At 36.7% G+C, this 13,391-nt stretch overlaps 1 long non-coding RNA gene across 1 annotated transcript; it reads left to right on the forward strand.

Moving 5' to 3' along the window:
* The first annotated feature begins 9,213 nt into the window (after positions 1 to 9,213).
* Positions 9,214 to 10,765, forward strand: LOC110905792. Its single transcript, XR_002573419.2, has 3 exons — positions 9,214 to 9,350; positions 9,863 to 9,930; positions 10,456 to 10,765. It is a non-coding gene; the product is annotated as an uncharacterized LOC110905792 (long non-coding RNA).
* Positions 10,766 to 13,391: the final 2,626 nt, after the last annotated feature.

Genomic DNA, 13,391 nt, shown 5'->3' on the forward strand with positions numbered 1-13,391 from the left:
TCATACTCGAACACTACTTGTGGGTAAAACCCTAATTAAAACAAAAAGTTTATGAGGTTTTAACCCCTGATTTGGATGTCTCAACCATGTTTTTAAGCTTAACCAACCATAAGAGGGGTTGTAAGCATTAGGACATTGGCTTGAGTTGTGTTTGACACAAGTTGCATAGGCTTAAACAAGTTTTTGATGAACATAAAAACAAACAGAAAGTTTATGGACTATTTCGGGGCATTTCCAGGTCTGATTTCTCCAAGGAGAAGTCTAGGAATCGAACCCCATGATTATCCAAGCAAGTAGGAAAAAGAATCAAGTGAATCGGATAAGAATTGAGTGAGTTATGCTCATTTTCGTGAAGGGGTGTCAATCTGCTCGAACCTTTGCTTTCAGCTACGGTTTGGAGGATGTTTTGAGAGTTTTTAGTGTTGCAAAAGTGGTAGGGAGGCTGGTTATAAGTGGTATTTATAGGGGGGAGGTTTAGGGTTTCAATGGGTTGGGCTTTGGAAGTGTTTAGAAGGGGTTACACCTTGAAACTAGCCCACAAAACCCAACTATATGGGGCTGAATTTTGCTGAATTGGGGCTGCCATATTTCTTTATTTTTTATTTTTTTAAAACATTATAATGAGTAATTTTGTTAATTAAGTTGTGTAATAATATGCAACAATGTTTCCCCTAACTTGTAACAAGGTGAAATATGAAATAAAACATGATTTAACTAGGTAAAAAGTGTAATGTACAAGTATGTAACATGTTTGTAAGTGACAAGTATATGTCACATATTAGATGATTAACCGTTGTATAAATAAGCATATTATTAGGGGTTTTTAGGTATCAACAATATAAGGACAAGCATGGACATGCATCGTGAATAAGTATAAGTATGAATTACAAATAAGGATTCGATGTACAATGAATTCGAACGTATGAACATGTATGAATATGTAGATGATGAATTTAAAGAAATACGAATTTTATTTATGATCCAAATCTCGGATTTTACAACGAAAAGACGACTACAATAATACAAGATTTCCAAAAATAGCATTACAAGGCGAGCTTTCTAATTATGGAAAGTATGAAAACGCAGGGCGTTACAGTCTCCCCTCCTTTAGGAAATTTCGTCCCGAAATTTATTCAAGAGGAAGACCTTGGAGAAAAAGCATTTTGGCTAAAAGAATCGAGACTTGGGAGTTTTGAAACGTTTAGAAAAGTACGAAATTTTGAAGAACGATAGGATAGGAATTTGTTTGACTAAAATGGGTTGAGGCGTTTATGCATAGGTAAAACGGGTATGCGTGCGCATAGGCAAAGGAGTTTAAATAAGTTTGAATGTGAACGGGGTTCATATGAAAGAAAGGATAATGGAGAATAATAGGAGTATGGGGTGAACAATTGACACTAAATGAATGCAAGTATATGAATGATATAAGTATTAGATAGACGAAAGTAGCGTGTTAAAGATGAAGTCTCGGCATGGATAATCGGATATGATGCGTTTGTGAGTTGTTTAAAGCTTGTATTAGGTCCAAAAGGTCTGTAAAACACTGAATTTCTCATGGCACGTTTTACGAAAGTTTGGTAACATGGTGAAAACACTTATATATAGGAAGTACCAGCGGCGTATCCACCATGTTTTGACCATGTTACGTCCGTTTCGTCTTCGGTGTCATGTTACGTTCCGTGTATTACCATACGCAGTAGCACACTCTATGGTTCTCATACGCCTATCACTATAATCCCGTGTGCACCCGTGATTATTTTGATCGTCGCATGATCCGCATAGCTTGTACTAGTTGTGTATGAATCGGGGTATACATAAAAAAAATTTAGAATGTGTACGTACAAGAATGTAGTATATAAGCAAGTCCATGTTTAAGTATGTGTGGGACCCACGCAAGCGAATCCCTCGGGTTGCGCTCGCGTATAGGTACGAATGTATGAATCATGAGTAAGTATGAAAGTATGAGCATAAGTTTAAGTATGAATACGCATGTATGTATGAGCATAAACATAAAACATGTAAGTAGTATGTGTACAAGTAGAAGCGTAAAACGTATAAGTAGTATGCGTATAAGTACAAGCATAAGACGTATGAACATAGGTGTATGTATGAAAAATAAATATTGCGTAAATAGTGTTTGTTGGAACACCACGGATCTAAGTGTATAAAACATTCAAAAGGTCGAGTATGTAAATACGAATGATATAAATGATGTTATCGCGAGGTATCGACCAAAATGTGTACGATGATATGCATGTATAGTTGTTTAAATGAAACATTGAGTTTATCGAATCAAAATTAGGTTGACCTTGGTTGAAAGGGTAGAATATAGTTGTGTATGTAAGAGGATATAAAGTACTAATTGGTTAAGCATAATGTATTTTTGTAATGATTGAAATGCTACTTTTGTTAAAAAAAAAATTATGTAAGTCAAAGATTGTCGGTTCCCATGAAGACTTCTTGCCCGCGTGTTTTGTAAATTGGTGTAGGAAAAAGGTTTTCGTTAAAAAGTAAGTTCGTTTCATCAAATAAGAAATTATGAATTTAGGAGGTCCTTGTGAAAACTAGGATCTTTAGAAGGGAAATTTAGCAAAAGGACTTAGAAATAAAAATAAAATAACAATTGATTTGTTGGTGTTGGAAAGGGTATTTGGTAAAACAATCATATAACTTCTATAAGATCTTATAAGTATTCGGGAAAGGTTGGTTGGATTTTGATTAAAAGTAGAAGGTGGGCGTGTTTTAGTGATTAAGTCGAATATGAAGTTCATGGGCAAGAGTTTCATTGAACCGATTAAATTGATAGGTAGCATTTCGTAAGGTTTTGAAGTTCGAGCAATAAAACGTTTTAAGACATGATTATGAATTTCGCGTATATGAGTTGAGTGAAAATAGATTGTAGAATAAAAAGTACGTTTGATAAAACAATGTATTTCGAAATCTGTATGAGTGGGTATTTTTAAATAACATTAAACAATTTGGGTATAAAGTATGATCGAGTTTGCATAATAAGATGTTTCGAAAGAGAAGTTTTGGTAACGGTCACCTAAGTTAGGGAATCACCCCTAACTCGTTGGTGAGGTCGTTTTAAGGAAAAGGGAGTGGAGCTAATCGTCAAGGTAAGGAAGTCACTCCCATCTCGATGATATTTCTCCACTTGTTGTTACAAGGAAAACGAATTTAAATTATATGAAATCATGCATATGTATAAATGTATGGAAAAGGTTCAATATGTTGTGTGTGTGAAAAGAGAAATTCAAAGTAAACTCGAGTTTGAAAGATTGCATCGTATAAATAAATAATAGAAACACATGTTTGACCAAAGTTTGGAGTGTTCCAAACGGAACTTTGACTAACCAAAGTGGTCGAAAAGTCTTTTGAATTTGAGGAGCATGCTTTGGCCTAATAGGTAAAATACTCTCGCCGACAAGTCGGTTAACGGTATTTACCCTTCCGGTTACTACATGTCCCAAATCAATCGAAATTTCGAGACTTGGCGGGATTTATGAAAAAAATCAAGGAGTGGAACTAGTCGCCAAGGTGCGGGTTTCACCCCTCACTTGACGGTTTCGTATCCTAAGTGTGGTTGGTACTCGTCGGGTCAAAATTTAATTTCAACACTTTGACGAGGGTCCACTAGAATTTGAAATTTGAACTTCTCCATCAAGGTGAGGATTTCACTCCTAACTTGATGGTGAATTTCGTGTAAAAAGAAAAGGAAAGTGGATGGATTGAGAGTTGTTCACCAAATTATGGGTTTCACGCCTATTTTGGTGAACTCGTCTCGTTTGTGTAATATGTGTGTTGTCGGATTTAGAATAATCGAGTAAAACGCGTGAGGAAAAGTGTATATTAAAGATTAAATAAACAAGTATAACATGTCAAGAACATCACAATAAAAGTGAAATGATGAAACGAATATTAACGCATAAAAAGTATGTCAAGAACACACATAAAGGATAAAATGAAGAAACAAGTATTAACACATAATTAAATCAAGTATAGCATGTTAAGTGTTAACCCACAAGTGACACATATGCTTACAAGATCAAAAGAGAATAAATAAAAGCAAATAAGATAGCATGCTAGTAATTTCAAGTAAAACATACGAATAAAGCTCTAGAACTATAGACTAGGTTAAAGCATTCCTACTTTTCCTAATTCCCTATAGTTATGGCTCTGATACCAATCTGTCACACCCCAACCAATGGCGGAAACATCGGGATGAGACGAAGTGTGAAGATTGCTAGAGACATCATAACGCTATTTGTGACAATATTTTAATAATCTGATTTCATTTCATAAAGTAAATTGTCAACATTACAAGAAATTCAAATACAACAAGCTCAAAAGAAGTACATGACAACACAAGCAAAATTGATACAACATATTAAACCTAAACGTCTAAATGTGTATCTAGGCATCAACGCTACTTCTTTTCATAGCATCATCATCATCAACCTGTAACATGTTTAAAATACAATTCAATGCAAAAGCAAAGGCGAGTATACAAGTTTAAGCATAAGTACAAGTATAAGTTTAAAAGTTTAAAACGAATCCACATGGCAACTTAGTCTATACGAGATCAACCTAGCGTGGCATGCAATATTTCTAGCCAACCTCTGTTTACGCAAGAAAGTTTAATTAATTCAACATGACCCAAGTTTAAGGGGGCGGTGCGTTACTCCTATAGCGCTATATATGTCGAAGGGAGGCTCGTGAGAGCTAACGACTAAAACATATCACATAAGTATGGTCCACGTAAGCATCAAGTATCATAGCATAGTATTCATGTATAAGGATTGTTTTGTGCATTGCATAAAGAATAAGTTTAAGTGTAGTTTAATAGTAAAACATGTCACACCCCAAAAAGTGGTAAACATAAAAAGGGGGGTTACGAGTATACTCACGGTGGTTGCAAGCTTTCCTATTTGAAATCCCGCGAGTGAGTTGGTGGATGGATTAATTCGGAGCACCTTGTCCTTCTACACGAGGCAAACAAGGTGTGTGAGTTTGGCGTTTACGGAAGATTATAGATTCGGAGTTTAAGTTGTATAGAAAATAACATAAGTAAAAATAATCATCTTGTACACATAACCCTTGTTCTTGACACTATTATAACTCAAAAGAGTTGGTATGATTTCATGGATTCAAAGGTCCATTAGAGTCGTAACAAGAGCATGGTCATAGATGATGTAACATATTCTTGACAAGTAACTATTAAGTTATCATCAAGTTTAGTTACTTAGGTATATATGTATATAGAATAGCTTAGATATTATATAGATTACAAGTCTTATGATTCAAGCATGAGGTAGGAGATTAATGTCTCCATTTAGGCACCTCTTTGTGTCATAGAGTACATACATGAGGTAGGAAGAACAAGCTTCCATTTAGGCACCTCTATTGTTCACCACTACACTTGTTGTTATAAACAACAAGGAGGGTCATGAACATACAAGTATTAAGGTAATTACAACAACTAATCTATAGAAAACATCAAGTAATGAGTGGATTCTTATGAAGGATAGCCCAAGCTAGTCCAACCATCACACATTCATCAAGCTTCATACTCGAACACTACTTGTGGGTAAAACCCTAATTAAAACAAAAAGTTTATGAGGTTTTAACCCCTGATTTGGATGTCTCAACCATGTTTTTAAGCTTAACCAACCATAAGAGGGGTTGTAAGCATTAGGACATTGGCTTGAGTTGTGTTTGACACAAGTTGCATAGGCTTAAACAAGTTTTTGATGAACATAAAAACAAACAGAAAGTTTATGGACTATTTCGGGGCATTTCCAGGTCTGATTTCTCCAAGGAGAAGTCTAGGAATCGAACCCCATGATTATCCAAGCAAGTAGGAAAAAGAATCAAGTGAATCGGATAAGAATTGAGTGAGTTATGCTCATTTTCGTGAAGGGGTGTCAATCTGCTCGAACCTTTGCTTTCAGCTACGGTTTGGAGGATGTTTTGAGAGTTTTTAGTGTTGCAAAAGTGGTAGGGAGGCTGGTTATAAGTGGTATTTATAGGGGGGAGGTTTAGGGTTTCAATGGGTTGGGCTTTGGAAGTGTTTAGAAGGGGTTACACCTTGAAACTAGCCCACAAAACCCAACTATATGGGGCTGAATTTTGCTGAATTGGGGCTGCCATATTTCTTTATTTTTTATTTTTTTAAAACATTATAATGAGTAATTTTGTTAATTAAGTTGTGTAATAATATGCAACAATGTTTCCCCTAACTTGTAACAAGGTGAAATATGAAATAAAACATGATTTAACTAGGTAAAAAGTGTAATGTACAAGTATGTAACATGTTTGTAAGTGACAAGTATATGTCACATATTAGATGATTAACCGTTGTATAAATAAGCATATTATTAGGGGTTTTTAGGTATCAACAATATAAGGACAAGCATGGACATGCATCGTGAATAAGTATAAGTATGAATTACAAATAAGGATTCGATGTACAATGAATTCGAACGTATGAACATGTATGAATATGTAGATGATGAATTTAAAGAAATACGAATTTTATTTATGATCCAAATCTCGGATTTTACAACGAAAAGACGACTACAATAATACAAGATTTCCAAAAATAGCATTACAAGGCGAGCTTTCTAATTATGGAAAGTATGAAAACGCAGGGCGTTACAGTCTCCCCTCCTTTAGGAAATTTCGTCCCGAAATTTATTCAAGAGGAAGACCTTGGAGAAAAAGCATTTTGGCTAAAAGAATCGAGACTTGGGAGTTTTGAAACGTTTAGAAAAGTACGAAATTTTGAAGAACGATAGGATAGGAATTTGTTTGACTAAAATGGGTTGAGGCGTTTATGCATAGGTAAAACGGGTATGCGTGCGCATAGGCAAAGGAGTTTAAATAAGTTTGAATGTGAACGGGGTTCATATGAAAGAAAGGATAATGGAGAATAATAGGAGTATGGGGTGAACAATTGACACTAAATGAATGCAAGTATATGAATGATATAAGTATTAGATAGACGAAAGTAGCGTGTTAAAGATGAAGTCTCGGCATGGATAATCGGATATGATGCGTTTGTGAGTTGTTTAAAGCTTGTATTAGGTCCAAAAGGTCTGTAAAACACTGAATTTCTCATGGCACGTTTTACGAAAGTTTGGTAACATGGTGAAAACACTTATATATAGGAAGTACCAGCGGCGTATCCACCATGTTTTGACCATGTTACGTCCGTTTCGTCTTCGGTGTCATGTTACGTTCCGTGTATTACCATACGCAGTAGCACACTCTATGGTTCTCATACGCCTATCACTATAATCCCGTGTGCACCCGTGATTATTTTGATCGTCGCATGATCCGCATAGCTTGTACTAGTTGTGTATGAATCGGGGTATACATAAAAAAAATTTAGAATGTGTACGTACAAGAATGTAGTATATAAGCAAGTCCATGTTTAAGTATGTGTGGGACCCACGCAAGCGAATCCCTCGGGTTGCGCTCGCGTATAGGTACGAATGTATGAATCATGAGTAAGTATGAAAGTATGAGCATAAGTTTAAGTATGAATACGCATGTATGTATGAGCATAAACATAAAACATGTAAGTAGTATGTGTACAAGTAGAAGCGTAAAACGTATAAGTAGTATGCGTATAAGTACAAGCATAAGACGTATGAACATAGGTGTATGTATGAAAAATAAATATTGCGTAAATAGTGTTTGTTGGAACACCACGGATCTAAGTGTATAAAACATTCAAAAGGTCGAGTATGTAAATACGAATGATATAAATGATGTTATCGCGAGGTATCGACCAAAATGTGTACGATGATATGCATGTATAGTTGTTTAAATGAAACATTGAGTTTATCGAATCAAAATTAGGTTGACCTTGGTTGAAAGGGTAGAATATAGTTGTGTATGTAAGAGGATATAAAGTACTAATTGGTTAAGCATAATGTATTTTTGTAATGATTGAAATGCTACTTTTGTTAAAAAAAAAATTATGTAAGTCAAAGATTGTCGGTTCCCATGAAGACTTCTTGCCCGCGTGTTTTGTAAATTGGTGTAGGAAAAAGGTTTTCGTTAAAAAGTAAGTTCGTAGCACACCCACTGTTTTGAAACCCACACCTGCCACCACTAAAAGGACAAAAAGAAAAATATCCAGAAAGCCCACCAAACCCAAAATAAAGGCATCTCTGGAAGATGAGATCCCAGAGTCAATGCCAGTGACAGCACAAAAGTCACCAATAACCACTGCTGCTACTTCCTCACAGCAGATGGAAGAAAGATCTCAACCCCAGCCTCAAACTCCTCCTGCATCCTCACAAAAGGATCAGGTTGTAAGCACAGGGACCCCACAATATGAAGCTCTAGACCCACTCGGATCCATCTTCCACAGTCCTAATCCCAGGGACATGTCTCTTTCAACCCCTTTACCCTCACCCATCACATTCCCACAATCAATAAAACCTTTGTTGCATACAGATTCTATTACTCAGACACAAACCAGTTCCTCTCAATCACCTATCACTGAGAGTATACTCCCACAAGTGACTGGGTCTGATGTTGATATCTCTGTTATCCCAGCAACAATTGAGGAGGTTACACTGCAGGAATTACAAGTAATTCCTGTCAGTAGTTCAAGTGGAGCAGCCACTACAAGTGTTGAATCTACAAGTTTACACTTGGACAGTGGTTTCATTAGTAAGACTCCCTTGAAGGCAATTTCTTCAATAGCACCACTGAGAACCACCAGTGAAATTGTTTTAACCACTGGCAACATCAAAAGGTTATCAAGTGCTGAAGAAAGAAGTCCTCAGTACCAAGAACAAGTGTAACACCCCGAAAACGGGTTTGGTAATCAAACCCCGTTAGCACTAAAAGACGGGTAAAATACCGTTAGCGGTAAAACTTATCCGGTAAATATTAGGATTTTAAATAATTAATCCTAATATTAGATAAGAAGTGAATAAATGCTTGAGACAATAAAGTTATGAAAGGCCCGAGTTAACGGGACTTGAAATATAACGGGTTATAACTTCCCGAACCTATTAAGTTAACTAGGGATAATTAACCTAGTTATTAGTATGAGGCTAAGTGATAAATAGTGAGTTGTAGCTTCAAATGATCAAAATAAAACATGGGGGACTAGGGTTGCCTAGTGAAGAAACTTGTTTTAATTAAATCAAGAAAATAAAACACAACACACACTAAGAGTGTGTGTGTGTGTGTGCGTACGACCAGGAGGGGCTCCAAGGAGCCAAACCCTAGCTTGATCAATACCTTCAAATTGGAGGATCAATTCAAGACCAAATCAATGCATGAACGCGTATAAACGATCACCGAGTCAAGAGGATCGAAAGGTATGTCAAATTTTGTAATTTGGTGATACCTTGAGATTTTGATGAACAATCAAAATCGAAAATCTGGAATGAATATTGATGTATATAAGTGTTATTATGATGAAATCTTCGTTAGAAACAAACCCTAGTTGAAAACTTGACGAATTGAGGCCCAAACTAGGGATTTGATAATTACCCTATCATGTGTTAAATGGGTTTTGTAGAAATATGGTGAACACTCGAATTAGGGTGCTAAATGGATGAACCTTGATGTTGTGATGCTAGTTCTAGGTGTAGTTCATGTACACTAGACATAGAGGCATGATTTTGATACTAAAACTTGATTAAAATGATGAACATGATTAGAGAAAATATGCTTGTAAATCTCGCCTACAAGGTGTTTGTTAAAATGCCTGAATGAATGTTGAAAAGAGGATCTTATGAAAGAAAATGCGTAATTGGCTAATTTGACTAATTACGTGAAATATGGGCTAAAACGGATTATAATAATAGTTTGACACTCTACAAGCTAGGTGGAGGCTTGGGAAAGAAGCGGTCAAACGAATCAAGCACGAGAAGAAAAAGCGTATTCGGGTGCGAGGTAAGTATGGCTTACACTAGTCTTGTATTTTAGAATATCCTCTTATCGTATTAGTTACGAATAAGATAAATACATAATTGCGGTATGATGTTCCGGCGTGTAGACGCACGGAACAAGTTGGACAAGCATGACAAGAAACCATGTTGATGGTTTAGAAAAGACTTAAAATCAGTAATTCGATTATTTTATGATAAATGGAAAATGAAACGTTGGAATGGTTGCCTTATAGGGTAAACCAAAACAAACAATAAGGGTAAAATGGTAAAATTGGTCACGCGTTGACCATAACTATTGATTTTGAATGGCACCGTATGACGTAAGCTATGATAGGCTAAAAAGCGTTAGGGAACGATCAATAGGTGAAATGACCGCACGGTGTAAACCGGAGCGAGTCGTATAGATGAGTTGGTAATAAATGCCATCTCGTCAACCTAACCGGTCACTTAGACCAAACGGGTCAAAAGGTGAAGATATCACCTCTTGACAATAACGACTAATGATTATTGTCGAGTTATATTATTTCAGGAGTAAATGTGAAATGGGTATTAGCAACGCCATGGATTAGCGGTTATAAAAGCAAGGTATTAAAAACGGGTTGATATATTGACCCGCGCCAGGTATGTGAAACAGGGTAACACTCATTTAGAATATGTGGTTCAACGAGTGCTAATAGAAGTCAAAATAAACATTTGGTTACTTGATAAGTAAACCAAATGTTTAATATAGTGAACATTGCGTTGGGAAGCTTAATGACTTTTCAAACAAAATTATAAGTTAAAAGAAGGATTTCGGGTCGAATATACTTCCAAAAGCCCTTCATCGTAAATGATTGGCTAAACGGACTAAAACGCCCTTATAAGCTAAATTGGACAAGCTACCTTTAAAGGTAGTTTTGAAACAAGTTTTACGATTAAGTAAGTAATTGAAATAAGTATTAAGTCGCAAAAGATGTAAACTTTTGGTCAAATGACTCTATACGAGTCTTTGTCGTAAATTTAGTAATCCGACGAGAAAAACTCGGATTATTTAGATTCCCCCCTTAAGTCCACCACAAATAAGTTTGTGGTGGAAGATCACTTGATAAGAAATGTTGTATGATAATGCTAGAAATGAATGAGAGCGTTTCATGATCAAAATATGCATAAACACCCTTAACGGGTCAAAATATGCATAGGAGCGTAAATGGGTTTAAGATACGTAAGGAACCCGCGACTTGAACCTAATATGATAGGAATTATTGAAATTATGATTACCGTGAGAATAAGGATCAAACAAACATGTTTCGTTTGATAAAAACATGAATGGGCCAAAATTGCGGCAAATTGGAAAAGCTGGATGCAGAGTCCACCGTAAATTACGGTGCCACCGTAATTTACGGTGGAGATGAAAGTATTACGGTAGCCCCCTACTGGTTTACGGTAGGGGCATGTAAAACCAGTGGCCACCGTAAATTACGGTACCACCGTAATTTACGGTGGAGGTCAGGTTGAAATTGTTATTTTGTTATCAATTGTTTCTCGAACCCGTTTAGACATGTTTAAAACCCTGTATGACTAAGCATTTCATGTTTATGAAATGTAGGTACGCTATGGGATACCGGAAGACGATCAAACTGAAGAACCGAACACAATAAAGACTCATGCTTCCGCACATTGCCTCGTTGTAAATTTTAACGACGAACCCAATCACGTTCGTAGAATAGCTTATGAATTGTAAAAGTTTTAATTTACTCGGAATTGTCTAAGGATTCATAACACTAAATACATGTCGGTTTTCGTAATTTATACGAAACCTTTAAAATAATAACTAGAGTGTTACAACAAGGGGCATCAATGGCTGACTTTTGGGACTCTGTTCCTAAGTCATTCATTGGTAAAACCACTGCTGGTGGGGATTCAGATGATCCTGTTAATTCAGGTGATGATTCAAGATATCAGGAATTGACGGGCAGGGTTGAAAACCTTGAAACCTTAGTTGCCGAAATAAAGGATATGGTGCAGCAGCTGTTAAAAGCTCAGAAAGCCCAATCCACTGCTGCTCCAGCTCAAGCATCTGCTCAACAAGCACCTGCTGCAAATGAGTTATGGAACTTATTTCAACCACTGCTGGAAAGACAAAAGCAGATGGCAGATCAGCAGCATGCCATACATGTTCAAAAGCTGACTAATATGGTGGAATCAAGATTCAAGGATACTCAGGCGGATATAAAAGCTATAAAGGCTTACATTCAAAGTGCCTCTGGAAAGGTTCCCTCCACTGTTCTCTTCATGAACGAACCCTTCTCAGATAATGCCAAAAAGGGGGAGAAGATCAAGTGGAAGAAAAAGGGAATTGATGATGGTATGTATGTTGAGCCAGAAAATAGTCAAACCAAAACTGCAGTATCAACACACACCACATCACCACACACCACCACAACTACTGTTCCACCACCATCTGTGTCTACAGCACAAAAACCACCATTACCATCACAAACAGCCAAACCATTATCACCCCCTGCCAAAAAGCAGAAGACAACAGATGTTACAACATCTGTTGTAATGGCAACAGGGGTTGAAACACCAGTTGTTTCAACTACTATTAGTCAGCCACTTATCACCACTCAAACAACTGCCATCATAACCCCTGCTCAAAAGCAGAAGACATCTGCTGATACATCAGTAGTTGTAATGACAACAGCGGTTGAGACACCAGTTGTTTCAACAGCTGTTAGTCAACCATCCACCACTGCTCTCACCTTTCTTACATCACAACCAAAGCTCTTCAGTAGAAAAAGAAAGCCAATCTCTGCCGATGAGGGTATACATGATCCTAATGCTGCACAAAATCCACTAGAACTTGAAGCTATAAAAAATGAGATGAGGTAGTTCTATACAGAAGAAGATCCTTCAAAAAGAAGATTCGCCTCACTCATAGGCTACATGCCACCAGAGGATATGGATGATTACCTCAAGATCAAGGCAAGGCAAGCTAAACTAAGAGCTAAAGTTGAGAGTGAAAGTGAAGGTCTAAGCGAAGAAGGCATTGCTAAAAGACTGGATTTCTTCCTTACTAAAGTAAAGCAGATAGAAGTGTTTGCACAAGAACTGAACAAAGAAAAGGCTGAACAACGAAGAAAGTTAAGAAAACAATACCTAGCCTACATCATGAAAGAAAAATTCTATCCTACTGAAGAAAAACAGTTTGAAGAATGGCCACTAATCGCTCTAAAGCATGAGGCTGATAGGATTGACAGAATCAAGAACGATCCTACAAAGAAAAAGAATGCTCCAAACTGGAGCAAATTCAAAAAGCTCATTGCTGACCTCACTGCTGAGTACAAAAGAAAGAAAAAGGAGCTGGTGGATGCAAAAATGGATACTGCTGAAGCCATATCAAAATGGTCCAGGCAGCAGACTGATGAAGCCTATGAAAGGCTAAAGAAAAAAAAGATAATTGTTTCAAGTGCTTCAAAGAAACAT

Source organism: Helianthus annuus, chromosome 14 (assembly GCF_002127325.2).
Source record: "Helianthus annuus cultivar XRQ/B chromosome 14, HanXRQr2.0-SUNRISE, whole genome shotgun sequence".
Classification (NCBI taxonomy): Eukaryota; Viridiplantae; Streptophyta; class Magnoliopsida; order Asterales; family Asteraceae; genus Helianthus; species Helianthus annuus.